General features: G+C 40.5%; 1 protein-coding gene across 2 annotated transcripts in view; it reads left to right on the forward strand.

Moving 5' to 3' along the window:
• Positions 1-26,551, forward strand: part of Ppp3ca (protein phosphatase 3 catalytic subunit alpha) — a 274,974-nt gene that overhangs the window by 15,966 nt on the left and 232,457 nt on the right. Inside the window, exon 1 of one of the 2 annotated variants that reach the window (XM_059266313.1) lies at positions 19,510-19,601. The exons of the other annotated variant lie outside the window; for it this stretch is intronic. The gene's annotated coding sequence lies outside the window, so the exon portion shown is untranslated. Of the gene's footprint in view, positions 1-19,509; positions 19,602-26,551 lie in introns of those variants that run through there. 2 annotated transcript variants of the gene reach the window in all.

Consider the following 26,551-nt stretch of genomic DNA (forward strand, 5'->3'; position numbering starts at 1 on the left):
GATCTTTATAATAGCACACACAGGAGTTCCTGGATCACAGAGACATGAGTCATTCGAAGTGTATTGTTAAAGTGTTTGGGGACACACCCAGCAGATGAAAAGGCTCAAAACTCTAAGATGCAATTAGGAAATTCTCCCTTGATTACTCAGTTACTATTGTACTTTCTTTATCGTTAATTATTTTTAGATAACAGTCAACAGAGGCACAGTGAGGAAGGATTCTTATGAAATGGCAGTTTGTTGCAACTCTACCCATAGAGTTAGAGAGGAATTTTTAAAAATGAGAAGTTTGTCTTTAAAAAAGTCAATACTTCGCTTTCAGCCTTCTTGTGTTCTTTGGTCTGAGAAAAAGCTTAGGCAGTGTTTGCTCAAAAGGTTCTTGAAGCAGGTGGCCAGTTTCCAAGCACATCTGTGGCTAGAAATATAAGAGAAAATGGCCACTGGGGACAGTGTTCTGTAGTTGACCTTGTGTTACTGTTTCAAACCCTGGACAGGTGGCCGTTCACAGCCTTTGGAAATTAAGATCACAACCTTTTTTTTTTTTTTTTTTTTTTTAACTTCGTCAAGGCAAGTGATATGGGCAGTTTTTGGACATTGGCCTCTTGATCTGTGGATGCAAAGATTCATCTTAGCTGATGATCCTCAATTAGTCATCTCCATTGCAGTGTACGATGTGTTTATGGACTAGGGAAAGCGAAGCTGCAGTCTCAACACTTGGAACCGGGCAGATGTTTGACCTTGTGAGCTTTGCTGTCATGTGTATTTGTTTCCCACAAAAGGTGGGTTGGATTTATCAATACAGTGAAATTTGCATCTCGATTTATAATGAAAACAGGACAACTGGTTCTTTGTATTTGCAATTCCTGTGTATGCACCCTGATGTTCCAGTAGTGTACTTTGCTAGGTCACATTGGGTCTTCTCAAGAGCTCTGGCACCCCCAATCCTGCTTCTCCATTCAGTACCCAGAGTGGGAGCTGTCACTGAGATACGCTCTGGACGAGTAAGGAGACAGTTTGTGCTTCTTCTTCCTTCTGCACTAGCTCTGGATTTTTGACTTGCTTATCTTAGTATAATTCTAGTGAAAGGAAATGCAAATGGCTAAACAAAGTGGAGAGCAAAGAGGCATGGAGTACCTGTTCTGTAATGCTGGGCTAGTCAGTCTAGAAGTCCAGAGGAACTGCCAAGGGAAGGAACTGTAGCTCAGAGGACTTGCTCTTCCGATTTGCTTCTGCTGATGACTTTCCTTTCAGGTTGGAAGGAATCTCTTGTGTACTTCCTTACTTTTTTTTCATTCCTCTGCAAAGTGGAATGGTGGTAACATCACACGGATGCTTTTTCTGGAGCTCACGTGTGTGCATTGTTCGGTCAGTTTCGTAGACAGAATTTTTCTTCTGTTCTCCCTCAAGCCTTGCCTTCCTACAGTTGAGCGCTGTCATTTGTGGTTTCCCCCAGGGTCCTCGGTGGCCAGTGGAGAAGGCAGGCACATCTCCGCAGTGGGGCTGTAGGTGTTCAGAAGAGGGCTCTGATTTAGAAGTGAGCAGGGGTATGGGGGAAAAGTTGGCTACTATCTCAAGCTCACCTGAGGCAGTAGTTCTTAAATTGAAAAGGGCCTTCACTAATTAGCTGCCCCAGTATGCAATTAAGTTAATGGCAGCTGACAACTTCAGAAACCGCATCCACCCTGAGCTGACAAAACAATAGGATGTTCCACACATAGGACAAAGAGCTAATAACTTTCTTGCTCTCCAGTATCTGTAACTTTGTCTTTTGTACCCATGGTGGATACCTTACCTTTTTTTGACAGGTAGAATTATAACTTTTTTTTCCCTTTGGTGTAATGGTTCTCAACCATGTGGGGGTTGCACATCAGATATCCTGCCTATCATATTTACATTACAATTCATAACAGTAGCATGATTACAGTTTTGAAGTAGCAACGAAATAATTTTATGGTGGTTGGTGGTGGTGGTGGTGGTGGGGGCTCACCACAACAGGAACTGTATTAAAGGGCTCCATCATTAGGAAGGTTGAGAACCGCTGCTCTAGTGGATGTATGATTTCACAAAACATCCATGAGTTAAATGGACCGTTCCAGCATATCTTCTCCCCAGAGGATCCTGGAAAACCTCGAAATGATCGGATTTAATCGGCAATGATGCCTGAAAGTGCTGAAGGACAGTATATTGCCCTCATTTGAAGAAGGGCTTGAGAATCATGAAAAGCACCCAGAAAGCTCTGAGGGTGCATGTTTTCTGACATTATGCTGTACAAGTGCTATGAAAACCTGTTACATTGTTAGATGCTGGAGACTATGTAAATTAAAAACTTCATTATTGATAACCTGCTGCTTCTCACTTTTAAAATACGAAGGTTGTGAACAATGTTTTCATTCTTAAATAGCCCTTGAGTAGGAAGTTCTGATATTCCAAGTCTTTCATCTTGTTCAAAGAGCATCATTACCTTTACTTTCTATACGAAAAAAGGGCGATTTATAATTTTCTCTACCAGTTTATACTTTAAAAGAAACAGAGCTGTTTCCACCAATTAGCCTAACCCCAGATGACATCATTAAAAGACCTATTTGCAATTCATGGCTTAATTACTTGTTGGTTTTCTAGAAATCTTCAGTTATGACTGGAAGTGCCCATGAAGTTTCCTTTCATATCTTTCCCTGAGGTGAAAAAGAAAGTTGTTCTATTTTTCAAAAAGACACTAGCTCCTGTGTACTGCTTCTAGAATTCTGTAGGCGAGCATTACTTCTTGCTCTGTTCTTAGAGCCACAACTAACTAAACATGTTGGAGATGAGTGTAAGAATGAACAATGCCTTTCATGGTCTCAGACACTGTGGGTTTGGTCCTGACTCTGAGCAGCAGCTCCTCTGCTGGAAACCCCACATAGTTCCTCTTTGGATGCCCAGAGATGTTTTAAGCCATTCCTAGCCAAGGGAATCATTCACTCTGATTTCAGATAAGCAGGTAAAATAAACAGACTTGCCAATGTGGGAACTGGGTTCTCCTCTCTCCTAAGCCTCCTCGGGTCTTTGAATGGGTCCCATTGTTTATTTATTGTGCTTTTTACTCTTGTTTTACTAATAGCTTTCTTCTAAAGTGGCTTGACATTTCAGTTAACTGTCAATGGCCTCAATGTTTTTCCTTAAATTGGGCCAGACTAACTGGCTTGTTTAAAAGTTAGGCAGCCTCCTATAAATTGTAGCATATAAAAATAAGGAACATTTATTAGGCATTTGAAAATTTGTTTTCCTAGTTACAAAATGTAAGGTCACGATAGAAACTTTGCTTTTATATTCTTTCTTGTGCTAGTAAAATTAAGTAATTGAATGCAGATTGTAGAGCCAGCAGAATAACTTGGTAGTTATAAGTTTTTAGTTAAAGCCTGCTAGATATGTGAACATATTTTATTTTTGAATGTAATTCTGTCATAGCATGAAGAATTTAGAAGAGCAAACATGTACTTTTTGCAATATTTTACTTTCAGATTTTTATTACATTTATTTTAAAAGCCATAAGTAAGGGGGAAAAATGGAGTGAGTCTTCATTAGTGGGAATGAAATTAAAGTGGAATGTTGACCTCTTACCTGGAATTAAAATTTGCAAAGCAAGGCCAGTGTCTGCACAGAAACAGGCAGAGTTGGGAAACAAGTCTCAGTCCACGGTGAAATCTACCCCAGTGGCAAAACACCACAGCAAGAGGGCAACCATTGGTGGTTCGGTGAACAGCTGTACAGAACAGTCTCCAATGTTAGTAACAGTGTAACTAAAGTCAAAGACATTCTAAGGAGAAAACCTAGGAAATGATTATTCAAATATCCCGAGGAAGATGTCTGCAAATTTGCTGAGAAACTTTAGACCATAAAGTGAGTTGAACAGATTTAGTCACAGGAAGATTGTTTTTCTCACAAAAGACAGCGTAGACACCGGCAGTAATGGTAGCCAAAGGGCTTCAGGTCTCTGACACAAAGTCCAGCAAACAGAGCTGATGAGATGGCTCATTAGATAAAGACATTGGCTGCAAAGCTTGGCAACACTTGGATCCCTGGGACCCACATGGTTGAAGGAGAGGACTACCTCCTGCAAATTGTCCTCTTACTTTACATGCCTGCATGCTGTGACACATGTGTGCATGCTTGTGTTTATGTGCGTGTGCACACACAGAACGTACACGTGTGCATGTTTGTGTGCATGTTCGTGCACACACACACACAACATAAACAAGTTTATAAATATATTTTTTAAAAAGTAAATGGATGGAGCTGGAAATAATCACACTGAGTGAGGCAACCCAGACCCAGAAAGTCGAACAAACATTGGGTGTTCAATTTCTCTCCTATGTGGATGCTAGCTTTGATTCTTTAGATATGTGTGTTTAAATTGGAGCACCTGAAAAAGTCAGGAATATATCAAGGAGCCATGGGGGGCGGATTTCTAGGTCTGAGATGTAGAATACAGATGGTATGGAGTGGGAAAAGGGAGTAATTAAACAGGAAGGATTAACTGGAAATGGAGTAGAGATGGGAGGCAGGGTAGAGGAGGGAGTTTGAGGTGGGATAACTTAACCACAAAGACCTTTGAAAAAAGCCATATGGAAATCTACTACTGAAGATGCTGTTTAACACACACACACACACACACACACACACACACACACACACACATATTTATTTCACATATATAAAAGAAGTTTAAATGGTGCTATCCTATAATGGGGGTTGGTGAGAACAATAAGCTCCCTAGACACTGTAAGATATCAATAAAGAAGTCCAACAAAGAAGGTATGATATGGGTTACCTCTATTTGAGTTGTTGATCAATGAATGGCATCCTTTAGACTTCTCCAAACACTGTAGCCATTATGCTTGGTTATCCTCCAGAACTTGATGGTAAGATCCTGTTGCTGAAGGTAGCACATTCTTGAGATATAGAGTATGGAGAACTCAATCTGGGACTGATCCAGAATCTTCATCCAGATTGACTAGTTTTCATAGTGCTGGAAGGTTCTGCACATGCTCTGGGGGAGAAGAATAATCATAGTCTTCCCAGCTGTGAACCTTGAGGGCTATGATAACAACTGGCCTGACAACACATTCCTACTCTGTAATAGTGGCAAGAACGTTACGGACCAACCAATCACTTCCTGACTGAATTTCAGGCCTTTCCACAAGACTGAACTCATCTCAAGCCTGGTACTTTTCACTGGGCTCAAAACTTGTGACTGGTTAGGTAATAGGCCCTAAGGGAGATACTAATGTTATTCTGCCAAGTGGACATAGCATTAAATTGCCTCCCAAGTTCTTATCTCTATACCTATAGATTAGTACGTCTCTTAACCCTCAGAGAAATTTTGAAAAAGAAAAAAACATTGCAGTAGATTTCAATTCATATAGACATTCCCAACTAGTCAATGTACAGAGAATAAGCTGGTTAATGTGTGGAGAATAAGAAATGGAAGTGCTTAGCTGTAAATGAGATACCTGTATCACATCCCTTCCCTCAAGGTTCAGGGATCATTAGGGGAGAGGGGAGTAGAAAGATTGTAAGAGCTAGAGGTAGTGAATGTCTGCAGCAAAACATTGCTTGCTAGGCATAAACTCACAGCACCTGTGACTGACTTCACAAGACCTGCATATCATGTTAGCCCAAATCCCTGTGTAAGGTGGCATGGCAAAGAAAACCCCACCCTTAGCCGACAAGCTGCTTGCAACTGATGGCTGCTGAGGAAGAGACAGTCTGTTTTATTCAGGCTTGTGGGCCCTGGAAGACTACCCATGCTCCGGTAGATGTTCCTACACTCACGACCATAGAGGCAGTGCTTAATAGACTCAGTGGGTTTAAAGAAAACCTGAGGTTGGGAGGGATAAGGGGGCAGGGGAGGCCTTGGAGGGGAGGGAATAAGGGATGAATTTGATCAAAATCCATTATATGCACGTGTGAAATTCTCCAACAGGACAGTGCAGCAAACACAAAGTACCCTCCCCTCCCCTAGACACACACAATCCCATCGGATTTGAAAGGACACAACAGCAAAGAGGGTCAGGAAAGGTAAACTGTCCCGTGTGGCCAGAACAATGCCAGCAACAGCATGCCTCTTTACCCTATCAGATTAGTAAATTTAAAAGGACTTACCATAGCAAATAGTGGCAAGGATATTGAATAGTTACCATTTTTCTGTACAGTTAACAAGAATGGTAGCAAAAACAGTCTTTGTCTTTGAGATCCTGCCCTATTGTTAGGAATGCCAATATATAAAGAATCAGGATGTATGTTAATAAACTTTAGATTAACATTCTGTCAGACATGTACTTTTATTGATTAGAAAAGACTAGTATTTACAGCTGTATGAAAAATATCTGCGTAGCTGTTCACTTGGAAAACAATTTTGTACGAAATCTATTTGGCGCTAATGTGTTCAACTTGTTTCTTGTGCTTTCTAACTCTCGTTGGTCAGGAAGGCTGGAGGCCTTAACTCTCAAAAGGAAGTGGCTGAGAGCCAGGGACTGATTGAGCACTGGGACTCGATTTCACTAATGGGAATTATTACACTGATTTACCTGGTTGGTATTTTAGATTTGGCATTCTGCATATAAGCACATTGTTATGACAGTCTCAGAGATGTGGCATTCTGTTAACTGTCTTTATATTAGAGGATGCTATCTATAGCTATTGGTATAGCAAGAGTTTTATTATGTTTGATTTATGCTAATTAGGAAAGTTAACCCCCATTTCTTTTTCTTTATCTGATACTAAAATGCTTATAATAATGTATCATTGCAGTTTGATTTTTTTATAGTGTTAATGTGAGTCAAGACTCTCAGGATGAGGATGCCTCTGCATTTAAAGATGATCAAACTGAGTGACTGATCTGTGCTGTAGAATAATCCTTCTATACACTGTGTGAATATATGTTGCTGTGATTGGTTTAATAAACAAACTGACTAGCCAGTAGCTGAACAGGATAAAGTTAGACAGGAAAGCCAAACAGAATGATTGGATAAGGAAGAGTGGAGTCAGAAGAATCACCAGCCAGTCAGAGAATAAGTTGGATATACAAAATGGGATAGAGGTAAAAGCCGCGAGCCTTGGGGCAGTACATAGATTAATAGAAATGGGTTAAATTGTAAGAGCTAGCTGGTAACAAGACTGAGCTATTGACTGAGCATTTATAAGTAATATTAAGTTTCTGTGTTGGTTATTTGGGAGCAGGTGGTCAGGACAGGAAAACTCCGCCTACGTATGGCTTTCTAGTGTGGTACATGTACATCCATATAAAGCCTGAGAAAGCTTTGAAAAAAAGAGTCTTAGACACACAGAAGTGGAACCAAGAGCAGCTTCCTAGTTCCAGTCTCTCATGCAGGCCTTGGCACACAGCTCGTTAATGACAGAGACATTACTTTATTTAAACAACATGTCGGAATATTTCTGGCATAAACGAATGAGTAAATCTGTGTCCTTGCTCTTCACTCAGGCATTTCTAGACTTTACCTAACATTTTCTTACTCTCAGGCAGGTGACAGATATTCATAGGTAAGGGTAGCATTTACCAGTGAAACTGCTCTTTTAAAGAAAAAGAATGCTTTTGTAATTTTACATCTTTTCACCTGAAATTGAAGATGTTGCATAAACTCAATTGAATGGACCTCTTGTTACAGCCAACATTTACTAATTTGCATTGTTTCATTTTAAGTTGATAATTATCAGATGTTTGCCTTTGGTATCATATGATTTTAAAACATAGATACGGCCTTCCAAAAAACAACTTGTCATTTGGAGAAAGAACCATGTAAAATGTGTACAATAAAACCCTTTAAAATGTGGAGGCCATTCTGTAACAGTCTTTACAATGTTACTTGCTCTTTACTTGATCGCTTGACTCAGAGCTTAATTGGAAATGTGTGAGTATGGATGGCTTAATAAGAAGTAGTGAATCGTGTTGTTCTTAGATGTTAAATCAGTGACTTTTTGTAGTTTCAGTCTTGGACATTTGAAAGCTCTAATAATGTTGCTTTATGTGTCATTAGAGGTTATGTGTATTTACGTAAGACACATTTTATATAAAACTATATAAATGTATAAAAGTTTGCAACACATTCATCCTGTTGGCATCTGTGATTACGTTGTTTTGAAAGATGGTGACTTAAGAATGTTTGAAAATTTTTAAAGTAAATTCTTATGTCTTAGATCATTTCATTAAAGTGGTATATTTTAAACTTAATACTTTTTTCTTTTCTTCAGTAAATAGTGATGGAAACAGTAGTAATCTTGGTATAGGGAGGACTCAGCTATTCAGAGATGCATTCCTTATGGGGGAAGTTCACAGACAGTGTAATCCAGAGTAACATTAAGAGCCCTCTGTGAAAATATCTGCTGTGACTTAAAGTGATTTCAAAATGAAGTGAGAAAGTAATGACACTTTTTCCATCACATGGCACTTCTTTTCACTAGGAGACCGTTACCACAGTTTATGTTTTGAGCTGATCTTACCCTTCAGAAGGAAATGACTATCCAAGATGTATAGCTTCGCCAGTCTCTGATCCAAACGTGTTTTTTGACTAATCTTTTCTAATGTTTCTCACCTTTTATAATGCCACTGTGGTTCATGGTTCCAGGATCCAGAGAATACAAGCTATACAAGTATAGTTTGACTTCGTAGCTTGAAAATTTTAATCTCTGATCTTACTAGTTTGTGTTGTTAAATTAAGTGGGTGATAGTCTAGCTTATTTGTTTTTATGACCCAAATGATTTATGTATATAGAAGATATTCAGTGTGTTAGCCTGTTATGTTTATTTATTTTACTTTTTTTCTCCTGTTTTTGCAAGGCAGAAACCATTAACTTTATCAGATTTTCAAACGCAGTGCCAGTCATATATCTGGGCACACACATAAGTCTTCAAATGAAAATGGCTGCAAAGATTCTTTTTAAATTGTCAACTGTGGATATATACTACTTTATAACTCTGCGGACTAGATCTCGGGTCTTATGCATGTTAGGCAACTGCTCTACCACTGAGCCCCATCCCCCAGTTCTTGATGATAATAGGAAAACTGGTACAAATATGGCTGCTCACAATGGGATGAAAACAAATGAAACATTTTGTGATCACAGTTGTGGCAACATTTACATATTCAATAGTGTGTTGTTAAAGAACACATGTGCCTGTCTCACTATTTCAAAGCAATGGTTACAAGTATGAAATGCTGATGTGTAAAATTTAGTCATAATTATATGATCTGTCTATCCCATCTATGCATCCATCCAAACATCTAAAAAATATTTGTGCTATATATACTCTTGACAACTACTTATGGGTCACTGAAAATAAAGATTGACTGGCTTTAGTCTACTTTAAGAGAAGCTTGAGGGTTGAGTTTTTAATAACACTGGCTGCTCCTTAGCATCTGTCAGGGAGTACACTTTTCTCTACCCTGGCGTAGAAGGAACTGTGGTGTGCTTGGAATGGCGTGTGCTGACCCTAGGGTCTGTAGGGGAAATGTTAGAGCCTAGACCTTTGGAACTGGCAGGCACCATTGGCAGGTGTGTCCAGCCTTTTGACAGTCCAACACGTTGACAGGTGAGGAGTTTATGTCCAGAACTGTGTAATCACATTACAACTCCCATCCTCAGCCACCCCAAATCTCATAATGTTTTAAGAAGTTTATGATTTTATATTGTACTATGTTCATTTCAGAAGTTAGGTGTGTTCAGCCCTGGTTGTAGGTTGGACACACCTAGATCTCAACAGAGCAAGATGGGGAGGCATTTGCCACAGGCCACACCATTAAATTGGAACAGAGCCATTGAACTTAAAAGGTGGCTCTGGATTCCCGGTCCCTGAGCTTTCCATCACCCTAATGCTCTCCTCATTCTTAAAACAGTAGAGAGGAGTGCAAACAGCTAAACCAGTCAGAGCAAGGTAGTAATAAGAAGATCATTATAAAAAGGCTTCAAAAGGCAAAACAACCTTCCTGGTTTTATTTAAACACATTTGGTATGCCAGGCTGCCAGCGTTCCATCTCTAACATGAATGTTAAGGCATCCTCAATTCCTAGACTCACATTTGTAGCTAGAGTTTTCCTGCCTGGCCCACGGTCAGGGCAAATCTCTCTTACCCGCCAGTCCCATAGCCGCTCAGACCCGACCAAGTAAACACAGAGACTTATATCGCTTACAAACTGTATGGCCGTGGCAGGCTTCTTGCTAACTGTTCTTACAGCTTAAATTAATCCATTTCTATAAATCTGGCTGGCAGTGTCTCTGACTCAGCCTTCCACTTCCCAGCTTTATTCTCCTCCTTGTCCCACCTATACTTCCTGCCTGGCCACTGGCCAATCAGTGATTTATTTATTGACCAATCAGCAACACACTTGACATACAGACCATCCCACAGCACACATTCCTGCACCAAGGGTGAAAGGAAAAAGCAACACACATTCAGCCACAGAAGGGTATTTCAGAATTCTCTGTTACCATCTCATTTGTGTGTGGAACTTGCTTATTGGACCCTTTCCCTAGACTGGTCACCCATTGTGCTCTTAGAAATCTGGGAAATGGCCAGTCCATCCTTGAATAGCAACAACTGGTTTCGGAGAGATCATGGCCTGAGTTCTGTCACTTTCTATGGATCTGTTCCTGTCATGTTGCTGAGCACTGACCTCTGCTGTGTCTCCCAAACCTTGATGCTCACAGAGCAAGGCTTGCAGGGAATTCTTACGATACATCATGGGCAAGTGATTTCAAAACAAACCTGAATTTTTAAGTTAATTTTTGCACATTGTATATTCAGGAACCTTTTATTGTTGCTCTAATTTTCATGGCCCTCAGATTCATTTTTGTGATCCCATATGGGATTGAATCCCATAGTTTAAGAAGGTGAGGTATGGACAACATGTCACTTGGCTCAGTGGTTAAGATCACTTAACTATTTTTGCAGAGGATCTACGTTTGATTCCCAGCACCCACATGGTGGCTCACAACCATTTATAACTCTGGTTCTAGGGGATCTCAATCAGGCACACACATGGTGCACAGATATAACCAGACATATATGGTACACAGACATACTTGTAGAGAGAACTCTCATACACATAAAAATAAATAACCTTTTAAAAATTGTTAAAAGAACAAATAATAAGTAAAGATTTAATTTACTACTGTCACTGATCCTGTTAATACTTGGATTTGAAATTTTTAAGTTCCTAGGATGATATTGTATCCAACTGAATATATATTAACACTTTCTAGAAGTTTTGTGTTAATTTATGTTGCTATAACACATTCTTATTTAAATTAAAAACATCTTTGTCATTTCTTTTCTGCGATATATGCTTTGAAGGTTTGAAGTGTTTAGTAGGAGCCATTGATCAACCTTCACTGTAATTACGTCTCCTGTCTTCTTTATGTGTGGCTTTTTACTCAGTCACTTGTACTCAGGTGGATAATAGTGATGAACTTTCAAAATCCACATGATTTTGAATGCAAGGTTGAGAATGGAAAGAATAATTAGGTTGAAATCTCCAGGAAAATAAGCTGTGTTCAAACTCTTAAATAAAAGTACATGGCTACCAATGTTTACAGACCATCTAAGATTTGTATCTTTAAAGAGAATCTCAACTTTCTTGTTGTTATTCAGGTTACTATCTGATGTGTTTTGAAGCCGTTATCATAAAACAAAAATGATGAATTGGTTTAGGAGATCTTGTGATACAGTGAAAATAATGTTTTATCTTTAGTTTTTTCATAGAACTGTTGATCAGTAAAAATGAGTTAAGGTAGACATTTGGAGAGATCTGAACAATGTTAAACTCTAGGTGAATCATGAACCTAAACAATTTGCAAATGTAGAGTGCCTGTCTTTAATTATTTAAATAAAGAGTATCCTTTAGGGAGTAGCAAACTTCGATTTTCCACTGTGAATGAAATATCAAAAGAAAGTTAAAGCGATTTAAGGATTTCTGAATTGAAGTTTATTTGAAAAAAATAGTTTTACAAGTTGCTAATTCTTACAAGGTTAGGATATATATCTTATTCTAACATGTTTAAATGTATATGCATTTTTAAAGGTTAATAATGTGTTTCCTTTATCTCAAAAGGCAGGTATTCATTTAGAAATGTAAATAAAACGAAATTCTTGCCTGTTTTCAAGTCATTTAGAAAAGAAAAACTCAGGGAGAAGGCTGCATTCTGGGCCTTATAGTTGCAAGGAAGTTGTCGCCTCTGGTCCATTGAAACTAAAGGTGTCTTTCTACTGTTAGACTTGGTAGGGACATGAATTCCCTTTCACAGTTCTGGGATTCAAAGCCAGTACTGAGGAGGGCTGACAGAAAGGGATAGAAACATCTTTAAATCATTACAGTAATAAGTGCTTACACTGAAAAAGTTATTTGTCAATTTGCTAATTATCTAGTTATATTTATTAGTGTTGACAGCAACACGCTGTAATTCAGATCCCAAGGAGAAAAGTTAGAAGCAAAGGAATCCCAGCAAAGGAATTGCCTTCTTTCCTTCTGTCTAGACTTGGTCTTAAATCATGAGCTCTGTCGTGAGATCCTGAACGAGGGTCTCTGATTTTCCAAAAGAAAAAATTCAGGGAACATTACTTAGAATTGCTGATGTCTTAAGAGATGCATGCCCCTATATTAGAGGGTTTCCTCATTGGTAAGTGCTGTGAGCTATCAGAGACATAGGGAACACATAAGTTTAAGAATTTGCTGAATAACAATTAAATCACAAGTATAGTGTTTGTTTTTTTTTGATGGCATTGGTTTGCCAGATACACAGCTTTCTTTGCTAGCTCTTTGTTAGTTCTCTTTTCCTTGATAGGCTGAGACAAACCCAAGTTTGTTAGTATTGTTATCATCATCGTCATTTTAATATGAATTACTACTAAGATCACATATTTACTAAGATCACATAGTAAATCTATCTCTATTTACCTGTCCGCCTACCTACTATTGATGTATATATGTAGGTTACATATGGTTACAGAGGGCTGAGAAAACAAGTTAAACTACAGAGTCTGTAGTGGTGAGATAACCAACCAACTGGAGGCCTGTGGCTATGCTATGGCTGCTGCGGCTGTAGAGTCACCGATTGGAACAGAACTGCAGAGTTAAGTCCAAGGATGAGGCAGAAAGTCAGGTCTCTGTCCAGACTTTGGACTGAACAAATGGTCCACATGGGTGAACAGGATGATGGATGGATGACAGCAATTTGAGTAGGCATGTCAACAGTGGGCCAGAGCCGCGCTGAAGCCCCCAGAGGGTCATTGAGTTCTTTCCTTATTGGTCCTTGATGCAAGTACTGGATGATCAAATGACATGTTGTTGGGGGCCACCACCATTTCAGTACTAAGTGTTCACTTTATGGGGTGCAGGTGAGATAATTATATCATTTTCTTGATCTGTTGTGTGGGAAAGGATCTTGTAACTCTCTGATTTTAATATACCCATATGCCTCTCTGGTCTGAGTTCACTACGATGAATTGATACAGTGGTCCTCTTCCTACTCCTAGGAATAAATCATTTGCCAGTTTTTGCCATGTAGGTAGAGCTGGGCAGATGGTGCTGTTCACGAATCCACCCAGATGCACAGATAGCCTGCATCCCGCTAAATGCAGTAAAAGTCTGATGGAAAGTGAAGTCTCTCAAGGCAAGGCACATTTTGAAAAGTCGTTGTTTCCCACAACATGGAGTAACGTAGTGCAGGGCACGGCCTGACCTCAGCAGTGAGCTTTATGTTGAAAAACTTCCAAAGCAGATACTTTTTAGAGAAAATACGTAGCTTGATTACTCATACAGATGTTTAAGCCACCTACAGGAGTGGATATTTGTTCTGACAAGCAGCTCCCTTTCTTAAGTAACTGCCTGTTTGAGACCATTGTCCGTGTGTGTATAATGATTACCCTCCGGTACATTTTGTGTTGTGAGACCCTGTGACAAGTTCCTAATGTTATTCCCTCAGTGGTTTTCAAAGCAGGAGTTGGGGTGGCTTAGGCAGTAGCTGCCTGCCAGCATTTTCAGTTGCTGCCAGAGGTTAATGAGTAGAGACCAGAGACACTGCTAATTACCTCACAACACACAGGAAAGTGATACAACAAGGCATTCATCAGGCCCATGCAATAGTATGGAGACCGAGAAGCCCCTCTCTGAGTGAAGTGGCTCTCCCCTTTCTCCTTTAATATGATATATATATATATGTATTTTTTTTAGCAAAAAATATACAAAGCACACTCTGAGACTCTAATAGTATGAGAGAGTTTTACATCTAACCATCAATAAAATAAATGATCAAATTAGCTACAGATGAGACTTAAATCAGCATTTATTTAGCATTTAGAGATAAAGTAATAGTATTGACATACTCTTGGAACAACGCGAAGTTTGGTAAAATGTACTGTTTATTATGAGAGCTAGAGTGGGCTTTAAGGCTCACGTGATTCATGGCCATTCAGAATTGGGATGCTGTGTTGCTAGTAGCCAGTGCTAACCTTGGAATAGAGAGGGTCCAAGGACTCCTTTCTGTAAACTCGCTGACCCTCTATGGTGCTTTGTCTAAGTGTTTCTTCCCTCACCCCTCTTCTCCTTCACCTTCTCCTTGAGAACTGCTGCTCTTTGTCACCTCATTTTAGATGAGAGTTTCAAGATATGGTTGTCCCTTAGGTCATGATAATTGGGACTGATGAACTGGGAAAATACATCATTATTATAGTTTTATTACTTCAATAGGCAAGCTTTTGAAATGCCCTTTCATTTCTCTTATACTTAGAGAATGCCTCAGGTGCCTGTTGGACCAAGTGCTTCTGTTGGGGAATTCAGGCATTGTCCTTGCCCCCATGGAACGGAGGAGAGACAGAATGTGAATCAGCAAACACAATAATAGCAAAACTGTAGAGATACCTAAAACAAATGGGGTTGAAAGACTGCAGACTCCCTTGGTTTTGTGGAGAGGAGTGAGCTGCACAAGGTAGTGGGGATGGAGGGAGGATGGTCCACCTGTACATGGAGTTTTGCATCCCACTCACAATGTATGTGTATGCACAGCTAGGGACAGCTAGCTCCATCTCTCCAGTGCTGGCGAGATGCAGGAATGTACTAGAGGAGGAAAAAGTCAAGAGTAATGACCATGTGTAGGCCTTAGGAGGACAAAAGCCATGCCTGGGCTTAGTGTCCCTGGAGAGTTTGCAGAATAGAGCTGGAGAGCTCTTCTCCACCCCTATGCTGGGCTCTAGAAGTCAGTAGTGGCTGTTGCTGGAAAGGGATGCACAAGAAGGTTCAGGGGATTGCACTTACTGCCCCGGGTGGTCCTAGGAAGTATGGGAGAAAATGGATATAGTGGATTGCAGTTCAGTGAACAGAAGGCTGAGCTACCCACCTTCTCCTCTCTGAGCATCAGGATGCACTTGCCCAGAGGCCACCTGGTAAGTGTGGGTTGTTTCTAGGCCGGCTTCTGTGCCAGCATCACCAGTCATGCATTTTTAGAATAGCACCAGCAGTGTGATAGCACCAAAATTTAACCTAACATTTGGAAACAATAGATGAGATTTGGACAGGATGGCCAGTGGGCTGAATTTTTTTTTCAAACATAATCAAAAGCCTATAAATACAGATTTTGTAAAAGGTTTTAAAATTTATAGCATGTGATATTGTGTATGAGATTATCTTTTGGAAAAAAAACACTTGAGTACAAATTAGAGTCATCCATCATGGGAGAAGACCATTTTTCTTTCCTTTAAGCTGATGGGCATCAGTTCTCAAGAAGAAAACTGCCTTCAAGAACACACGCCCCTCCCCCACCTCATGGGTTGTTTTTGTTTGTTGGCTTTGATGCTTGATACTTGTTTGGCTTCTCTGAAAATTCAAAGCTGTTCTTAGTTCTACTTGGTTCTTTTTTTTAAACTTAAACAAACAAATTGAGGCTGGGCGGTGGTGGCGGCCCACGCATTTAATCCCAGCACTGGGGAGGCAGAGCCAGGTGGATCTCTGTTAGTTCGAAGCCAGCCTGGTCTACAGAATGAGATCCAGGACAGGCACCAGAGTTACACAGAGAAACCCTGTCTCGAAAAGCAAAACAAAGCAAAAACAAAACAAAACAAAAAACAAAAAAACAACAACAACAAAACAAAACAAAACAAAAAACACCCAAACAAATTGATAACAGTCTTATGGCATATTGTGTCAATAGGAATTCTGTCCCGATTCATTGCTGCAGCGTAGTGGTGCCTATATATCACACCCAAATGGGCAACTCTATGAGAACTCCCGTTAGTGAAAGCGAAGCAGAGACTCAGAGAGGAGAGCTGGCTTCGGGGATGTAGGTACTGATGGATGTCCGGATTTGCACTTGGCTGAGCTGGAAGTTTTCAGAACAGATAAGAAAAATAGGGAGTCTGTCAGAACATTGTGAATCTTAACATCAGGCACAAATAAATAGCACTTATGATCTGTTCCCAAAGTTTGAATACAAAACACTCATAAATGTATTTACTAAACATTTGTAGAAGATATAGGCTAGAACTCTTGGAAGCCATTAAACAATTGCTGAGTACATTTCTACCTTCACGGATCTTAGAATCTTTTAATGAAGGGAAAACTTACACTCTGGGAGCTATTTATGCCACAGGACAATAACTTGATACCATCTGTGAAGCTACAGGAGGTAAGTTAAGTAGGGCGTAGATCATTCCTGCCCATCATATCACCCCCGTCTATACATTACCACGTTCAGTGACCATTATTCTGTATTGCTATTGCAGTTGTGTCTTCTAGTGCTTCCCTTGCCTTTGGAAACATCCTTGAGAATTACTACCTTATTACTATGATTCTTAATGCCTGCTGAACATCGGCTGTGCTAATGACTGCGTGAATTAATAGGTGAATGCTGTGTAAACCAGGCAGAGATATGCATGGGGATTGATGATAGAGGGCAAGACCCTTTCTCAATGGAAACTATATTGCTCTGATAGTGGGAAAATAGGCTAGAGCAGTGGTTCTCAACCTTCTTAATGCTTTGACCCTTTAGTACAGTTCCTTATGTTGTGGTGACCCCCAGCCATCAAATTATTTTTGTGGCTACTTCATAACTGTGATTTTGTTACTGTTATGAATTGCAATATAAATATCTGATGTGCAGGATATCTGTTATGAGGCCCCTGTGAAAGGGCTGTTCAGCTGCCCCCAAAGGGGCCACAACCCACATGTTGAGAACCACTGGTCTAGAGTCTACACAATAGGATCCTTCTTGTGATTATGGCATGCTAGATAGACTTTCAGAGTTAAATTTATATAACAAATTAGAATGTATGGAAATACAGACCCGTCAGGTTGTAGGCTAGAGTGGATTAAATGGTAATTTACACAGTACTAGCTCACTATCTGAAGAACTAGCCCCCAGGAGAACTCCCATTAGTGGAAGCAATGCAGAAAATTGCCTCAACCTGTATGGGACTGACGTAGTTGATTTAGAGGTTCATAAGTCACCAAGTAGCTCAAAGTGCACAGATGTTGGGTGTGGGTTGAGTCGGTCCAGTGATACAAGCAGTACTGGTCATTCTGCTCTCTTGAGCTACACCTTCCTTCCCACCGTAGCTTTGTCCTCAGGGCTGAATGGCTTTGGGAACTCCATGGCCTTCCTGTTCACAACTCTATATGACAGAGCTTGCCTGCCCGTATGGCATCTGGAGGACTAGTTTTGTGTGTGTCCGTATTAGGGACTTGGATTCTGCTGGTCTGGCCTCATCCCGTGAGCCACTGTTTTCTGACTTCCTCTTCTGGGCACTGTAGAGGGGACACAAATTGCCCACATACATCTCTATCCTCATGCTGGCATTTTTGTAATTTTTTCTTGTTTTCTTCTGTTAACGCTTAAAACCTACCATGCTGTATACCTTAGTGGTGGAAGGTCTGGCTTTGTTGGAAGAAAGCCTCATGAGTGGACATATTTCTGCCTCTTTTTATTACTTCCCCATCCGTAATAAATGTAGATGTTCAGTAAATATTTATTGACATGAAGAAAGAATAATGATAATATTCCTTACTGTCTCATGCTTATACTCATGGAAGGGCACATCTATTCAGTACATAAATAAGAGAATGGTACTTCAAGCAGTAAAACTAAGACATGGCTGTGGGGACAGAAACTTGAGAGGGGTGGCAGTTCCATCTCAGAGCAAGGTGACCAACAGCAGAGGTCTCCAAAGAACTGCACCAAGGGTGGGTGACAAGGTGAGTCAAGTGGTCACAAATGTGGTCTTCCTGCCAAGATGTCTTAGGACTTAACAGAGTAGAAACGTGGCTATATGGTAGAGAAATCAGTATCTCCATGATTTTTTTTGTTACCTACCTTCCTTTTTTTCTTTCCCCTCTCTCTCTCTCTCTCTCTCTCTCTCTCTCTCTCTCTCTCTCTCTCTCTCTCTCTCAAGTATCATAGACTTCTGTTGACTTTTGTCACCCATTTCTTAAAACTATAGGTCATCAGCGTCCCATGCATTGTTGTTGGCATTATACCTTCTGGACTGTTGACAAATGGCTGGCACATTCCTGGCATCAGGCTGGCTTTCTTCCTGGTGTTTTCATACACCAGCCCAGCAACAGTCTTAGGGTATGTGAGCCTATTTCATGGTTAGTCTTAAGCATGAGTAGGAAGGTATTTCCAAATCTATCCACAGTCATTGGGGCTTATCTTTAGTTTCTAGTTACTTGTCACTGGTAGTTAATTGAGAGTTGACATGATACTTAGTGACGCTGCTAAACTGAATTTATATGGGAATCACATGACGACTGAAGGAGATTTCCAGGGGTTGTATTACGAGTGCAGACCTGGTGACAGGGAGAGATTAGGCTTTTATAAAACATTTAAAAAATGAGAAGTTTTAAGGGCTCACATACATGCTCAGATGCTTGCTCATGTGAAAGAAGAGGTATGTGTGTAACAAAGGTAAAGTGGCCACATAGAGACTGGCCTAAACAGTCAGATTTTCTGCTGTATTTTGGAAGAGCAATACTTGAAATTAATCTAAGGATACTTTCATTTATTTATTTGGAGTCTAAAAGGTTAAAATAGTCAAAAATTTGACCCTTGGGCTGGGGAGACGAATGAGCAGGTAAAGGTGCTTGCTGTCTACCCTGATGACCTGAGTGTGATTCCTGGCACTTGCAAGGTGGAATCATCTCCTGTAAGTTGTCCTCCCTTCCACAGGGCCACGGCAGCTTCCCTGTTCTGTAACAATGTGTGTAAAAAAGAACTTCAAACATTAAGTTCATCGTTGTTGTGGTACTGAAGTAACTACCGGGCCTTCTTGCTTTGCCATCTCAGTATGACAGATGCCACTGTCTAGTTTCTAAAAACATTGGCAACTTTTGAGTCATTGGCCCACCTGAGAATTAATCATGAAGAAATTGTTCAACCGAGAAAAAGGAACTGTATTACGGGAAGTTAATAATTACACATTAAGCTACAAAAGGCGGGGGAAAACAGGAAATATTCTCACTATCCAAGAATAGTATACTGAAAATCATGGCAGTGCACCTCCAGCAGGACAGAGTCCTCCTGAAGTCTGTCAGAAGGCCAACTAGGAACAAGTACATGGCTGAGTAAGTAGCCCTTGAAATTGGGGAATATAATGGAATTCAATGATTGAAATCATTGTGATATAGGGTTCAAACAGTAATGTTGATGGTGAAATGTCAGATGACAGACCGAACAGAACTGTGTCAGCACACTGTGACTGGAGCTGTGCAGCCCCTTTGTGTTTTAAAGGAAGGGGGAAGGAAGCTGTGAACTTGGGGTACCTTTTTAGATTTGAAGCTACTAAGTTGTGGTAAATTTCCATTTACATTTTGCTGACACTCTGCTTTAGTGAAGTTGGTCTGGCACTGTGTATACAGTGGATGTATAGATGCCTAAAGCAGCTCTGTGCCACCGCTTGCTTTCAGTTGACCTGCAAAGTGACAGCCATTGCCGGAGACCTTCACGTCAGAATTTTCCTCCTGCATGCATGCATGCATGCGCATGGAGGAAGTCCCTCACATGCACAGGGGGAGGATGGAGACTCAGAAGGCATTGCATTGTGTGTGTGTGTGTTATGAATGCTGGACTTAAACACTGCCTAAACTTGGATTATTTCTACCCCCAGAAATGTATAAACATTTTTTTTTTGAAAAAGCGAAAATATTTAGACAGCTGCTTCCTTTTCTTTTAAAAACATATGCAGATAGTATTTTTTACTGCTGCAGGGATTTGGCCATGCTGTTCTGTTAGCATGCTTCTTGCTGCTCTTGGTAGCACTATTTGGATTTCAAGCCTCCCCGTCTCCCAATCATTAGTATTTACAGACTTGTTTGAATCTAAAACTTTAGTATACTTGAAAGCAATGATTTCATTATTTCCCATTATACTTGTAGTGACAGCACTGTAACCAGTATTTTGTCTCAGTGAAATGAATGACTGTCTTGTATAAGGTAAAACTTATAACATAGTGGATGAATGCCCTTCACTGTACTCTGCAGTGCCTAGTAATGGGCTCACTTTGGCTTTTCTGTTCAGCACTGGGTTGTTTTAGGAGATTTATCAATTTTATTTGTCAGAGCATGAGAATGCAGTGGCCCATGTGGTCTGTAGCCTTGCACTTCAGTCATCAGGGCTGAGAGTGGGCTTTACCATGGCTGGACCATGTGCTTGGCCTTAGGCTCCTATTTTTAAAGCAGATTCACTTTGGTTGCTGGCTTAATTTTAAGCTGGCAGGAAGAAGGGCTTCTTGAAGGTCCTGAAAGGTCTCCTCCACCTGCCTGCCTTCCATTCTTGGGGTTAGGGAAGGAAGGACTGTGAGCAGGAGGAAATGGGCCAAGACTTCCTTTGCGTTTGAAGCTTTCGAAGTTGCATGGACATGAAGTTAGCAGCCTTTGACCAGCAGTGAAGCTTTCGTGTTTGCTTTTGGACAGACTTAATGAAGACTCCTTAAGGTATTTCCCCCACATCAATTTAAAAAAGGTTAGCTGGTGGAAAACTGGCTCCTGTTAGGTTTCTTTTTCTGTGCCACAGGACCCATATATCTTGAAATGTAGAAAAATAATTCTCTACATGTCCTAAATTATAATAGTGAGCATCTCTCTTGCCCTGGATGTGGGATGATGGCTGGCATTTAATGCGGAGCTGTTAGTGCACAGGGTACTTGCAGAGCCTAGCTCCTTTGGAGCTGAACCTGGCTCAGCAGTTCATAAAGCTGGGTTGTTTTAAAGAAAGGTAAAGGGAAGGCTTTGCCATGGTGCTCAAGATTTTCACAGTGAGAGCTCTGTTAAGACCTCAGTATTACTTCCATCTTAAGACCTTTCCTCACTCTTGGTTTATACCCTTGCGATACCATGCTACAGGTGTACATTGAAAGCTTATAAGCATCTATGAAAATGAATGTGACTTTTTAGTTGTGTCTCTAATGTTTTAAAGCATCTGGAAAGTAACCAAAGACTCAAAGCTACTGACTGTTTTAAAGATTTCAAACTTTGCTAAATTGGCTTGTTTGAGAAATGAAATAGAGATTTGAGATGAGCCTTTTGATTGAATATTTAGACATTAAATGTTTTGTAAACTTTTGTTTTTCCTAAAAATACTGTTTTTTCCTCTTAAAAGACTAAGACGACACACAGAGAGGTACACACAAACCCTCTGTTCTGCCTGTGTTTTCTAAGAGAAGAGTTGTCTTTCGAAAGTCTGATGTTTCAAGTCCCAGCTGTTGAAAACTGATTCCTCGCTGCTGCTCCTGCACTCTCCTGTGAGAGGCTGACTCCTGTCACAGGTGACAGCTGACCCATTTTCCCAGACCTTCTTAAAGGACCTGGCTACTCTCAGCCCCCCACCCCCCAGCTGCTGAAGCTCTTAGACCTGGTGCTTTATGGCTTTGGTTTAACTAATCAGTTTTGGTGTGATGATTAAGATAAGCCCCAGCAAAATTCGAACACATACAATAGCCAGTAGTGGTATTTGAAGTTCCACGCTGAAGTGAAGACAGGGTTATTGAGCACGTCCTCAGAATCTGATGTCAGAGTCCCTTCAATGACATGACAAGCGTTTGTTTTGTACTCCGTGTTCTACATTTCATGAAAACAGAGTAATCCATAACTTTCATTCGTTAGATGGCATGATTTCCCTACCGTCTTGGTAACTTTTCAGTACAGTAAATATATCCAGGTGCAAAATTTTATGACCTAAATGGTTGGTGATTCTGTCCCTGGAGTGTGCGAGTGTTTTAAAGGCGTCAGGTGCCTGAGTAAAACCTCTTCCAAGATTGTGGCTGGCATCTGTACCATTGGCCTCGAGATGCATTCATTGTTTTTAATGTGTTTCCTCTAAAGAACACATGCTCTCGCAATGCGTATAGGTATTGGAAAGGATGCTGTTTTTCCCTTTTTGATTTTGCTGTGGCCAGAACCCTTGTGGAATGCCTGGAGGTTTTTGGTCTGTGCTCCTTGGGCCTGCCTTGTGATGACTCAGCCCTCACTGACTGATGGCATGAGTCAGACAGAGCTGCAGCCACAAGTGAGTTCAGCAACCCCTCCCCCCTTCGCTGAGCCTATGGTCAGGTCTGACCATCTCGGAGAGGTATTTCCCCAAGACAGGTAGGAAAGACTGGCACCTGGTTTCCTTGCTACAGCTCTCTGTGAAGCAGTATCCATGCCACTCTGGCTCTTTGAGCGAGAAGGGGAAGGAAGTAGTTTTGGTTAATTCTTGGAAGTGAGTAGCTTTGTCGCTGGTGCTTTGGAAAACTGGTTGGAATGACATGGTAGAATGTCATGGGAAAATCTTTTTAGAAGTAAGAAATAATAACTGCACACAAAGAGGTAGCATGTGCACTTAGAACTATTGCACTCCTTTCGTCAGCTAGTCGTGTTAGAAGCAAGCCTGTGAGGGGTGGGAGCAGTATGAATGATTGACCTTTAATGGAAGCGGCTTTGAGGAGGTCATCAAGTCCTCATTCTTTACACATGTGACTCTATGTAAGGCAGTAAAATATAAGGCTACCTTCAAAAGACTCCTTTATGTCAAATTAACATTACCTGGATCTTGAATTCTGTGTTTTACCCAAGAAACACTTGTGGAGCCTGTGCCTGGTGAATGATTACAGACTATGTTGGAGACATGGTATGAGTGTAGGTAGTCTCAGAACCCTATGCTAGTAGTGTTTGAAGTTTGTGTACATGGGTCCTTTTCTATATTTTCTTTCGTTTTGTGGTTAAGAATAACTTGTTGCTTTATGAAGCTGCTGAAATAACATGTTTTGCAAGTTGGAGTCTATTGATGAAAAGGAATGACATTTTAACCCACTTTTTTTTTTTTTTTTTTTTTTTTTTTACTATTTGTTTAAAAGTCACTGGATAAAAACATAACTTCATACCCTACTCACTTTGAAAAACCAACCAACCCACCCACCCACCCTAGCTCTTCAGATCCCAATCTCTGATGATGACTATGTAGAAGGTTTGGACATAAAAGTTCTAGGGGACAGAAATGGCAATAAAAATGTATTTGCCAGCTCCCTAATTGAAAAGTGCAGACTGTTTCTGTGCCTTTTAGATATGGGAGCTATGGCGTTGGAAACAATGGTAACCACAGCAAATGCACCTTAGAAAGTCAATGGAAAAAGAAAGGTGGGAGTGGAGAGGTAGGAGACTGTGTGGTACCAGCGTTGTTACTCAATGTAACTGGGATTTGCAGTTAGTGCATACATTGCTTCTGTGTTGGTGTCTAATTTATCTTACGTTAACTATTAAAACATTTAATTGCTACTGAGCAGAAACAGCTGCCTACAAGCTCTCTGGCTCTTGATACGTTTATGTTCTCTTTTTAAACCACGATTTTGGGACCTAAGAAGAGTCCAGAAGTGATGTGAATGTATTTTGAAGTTTTAATGTACCGAGCACCAAAACTCCTATCTGTGAGGATGCCCAGAAATACCGTACAGGATTTCCAGAAAGGTTACTTCGTGCCTCCTGCTTTGTCAGATCGCTTTGCAGAGAGATGGTCTGTCTTTGTCTTTGACCAGTCTACTGTCTACACTTCACTCCATCAACTCCAATTGAGCTGCAGAGTTTCTGTGTACTTATTAGAGTCTGTATGATGTTTTCCAAGGAACGAAAAAATGAAAGGTAGTAGTCTCAACTGTTGTCTACCTCACTACTTAAAGCAAATGTTTTCCTTTCCCTGAAATCTTTTTCCTGATTTTTCTAGATTTCAAAATCCTCTGTTAATTTCTTCCTATTATGCCCAGCTTAACTTCTTTTTTCTATTGCAAGTTAAGTTAATCCTTTTTTATTGTGGTGTGAACTTACATGACTAAAATCAAAATTTGAAAAACCATTCTTTGGAAATTTGGGCTTTCAAATCTTTTTGTTTTGAATAAATTGATAATGCTACACGTTTGTGATAAATCTGGGTGATATACTTAGCTTTGCTCATCTTACCCTCAAGAATATATGCTCTAAGGAGGCAGTGGCTTTTGCCCATTCATTTTCTCCTCTAGGTTTCTCTTTCTCTTTGGTTGTGGTGGTGGGGACAACAGCCCTAGCTCTTTAAAGGAAAATTTACACCCGGTGCCTTTTACTTCTTCTTCAGCTGCCGCTGAGTGAATTGCTCATCCCCACTTCTTGGAGTGAGCTTCTTTCCTCTGAGCGTCTCTTGGCTCTTCCCTCCAGCCTGGCTTCTGTTCACCCAGCTTAGTTCTGTTTCCTGACCTCTCTCAGAGCTAGCCCTTTTTATAGTAAAGAGCTTGTGGTGACGTCACCGGCTCAGCTGGTTTCAATCAGCCTGCTCAGTGGAAGCTGGTGAATGACTCTGCAAGTTATCTTTTGCCTGGCCAGACGCATTCTGACCCCAAATAATGTGTAATTTACAACATTAACTGTTGAGCAACCATTGCGTCTCTTCACTCCCAGGAATGAAAATTGGAAATGAAGGTGCCCCTAGCTGGCAGCATCAGCAGGTGTCTGTTGCTGGCCTCCTGCCTGTTACTCCCTGCCCTGCTGCCTCATTTCCACAGCTGCCACATCCCAGATGCCTAGTTAAGCTACCTGCAGCACACTTCCCTCTTGGAACTTCTTCCTTTTTCTCCCCACTCCCCACTTACCTGTTTGTAAAACGAAGTTGAATTAGGAATTTTTTCTTTTTAATGCCTGAACATTGTTCTCTTCCTTTTGAACTTTCCCTACTGAACTTGAATTCTGGGTCTTATCTATTAATCTTGTATTCCACAACATTTGTGTTTTGATGTTAAAATTCTAAATTTGTCTTACTGAGAATGTGATTGGTTTATGATTCATTTCCAAGAACGCTCTGCTCTCAAGTCTGTATGTACATCTGAGACTTGTAAGGAGTAAGATCTGTTGATTACATATTTCATTTCACTCTATATCTTTAGAGCATGTTTTAGATCCGAAAGAAGCTTTATTGGGAAACTTTAGTTTTCATAATTGACTCTGCTATATGTAGAAACATTCCAGTATAGAGTACAGTGCATAAGAAAATTCTGTGCTATGGGATCCATGTAGATGAGGCTCTGAAAGGTTTGAAAGAGTAGGTTGTTCACAGGTGATGTTTAAGGGATGGTAGGGATTTGTAGACAGCAGGGGATGAGTGGAAGGATAAGGTGCTTATGACCAGGATGACTAATTTATATGCAGATGGAATATGACAGGCCTAATGTGCTCCTGCCCATGTACATCCAACCTGGGGTATTGCTAACCCCCATTAGAATTATGGGGTAGGCCCCATTAGTTTCAGGTTTTTTTTTCCCCCACTGAGACAGGGTTTCTCTGTGTAGTTTTGGTGCCTGTCCTGGATCTCGCCCTGTAGACCGGGCTGACCTCGAACTCACAGAGATCTGCCTGGCTCTGCCTCCCGAGTGCTGGGATTAAAGCCATGCACCACCACTGCCCGGCTAGTTTCAGGTTTTTTATTTCTTTACTTTTTGCTTGCTTATTTATACATATATCACTGTTTACTTATTTATTTATGGTTGATGTTGAGAATACAAGGAAGTGCTGTTCCTCTTGGATGGTACTCTTCGTCTACTTGTAGGTTGCCACAATTCCTGTGGGAGGGTCTCAGGAAACAGAAGGTCTGTTCCTCTGTTTTTTAGTGGGTAATGTGCTAACTCACAGCGGATGGGCAGTGCAGTGTAGGGTGTGCTGTGTAGGGAGTGCCATGGAGGGTGCTATTCTCTCTTGGGTAGAGAGACCTACATTCTGAGGGGTAGAGAGAGCACAATGCAGACTAAAGAGGTAATAGTAGTAGACTGACATGGCAGAGACCTGCCGAAAACAATATTCTTGTTAAATGTATTTTTTGTAGCTATAATATTTACATGGATCATATGACAATTTCAGTACATGTATATAATATTCAATGATCAAATTGGGATAATTGCAAAATAATCTTTAAATAACACAAATTAAAATATTTTAATTTTAATTTATCACATTAAAAGCTTATGGTTTTGAAAGATTATGTGACGTTATATGAATGCATTTAATATATTCCCCAAATGTTGAATTGT

This window comes from Peromyscus eremicus, chromosome 6 (genome assembly GCF_949786415.1).
Source record: "Peromyscus eremicus chromosome 6, PerEre_H2_v1, whole genome shotgun sequence".
Taxonomy (NCBI): Eukaryota; Metazoa; Chordata; class Mammalia; order Rodentia; family Cricetidae; genus Peromyscus; species Peromyscus eremicus.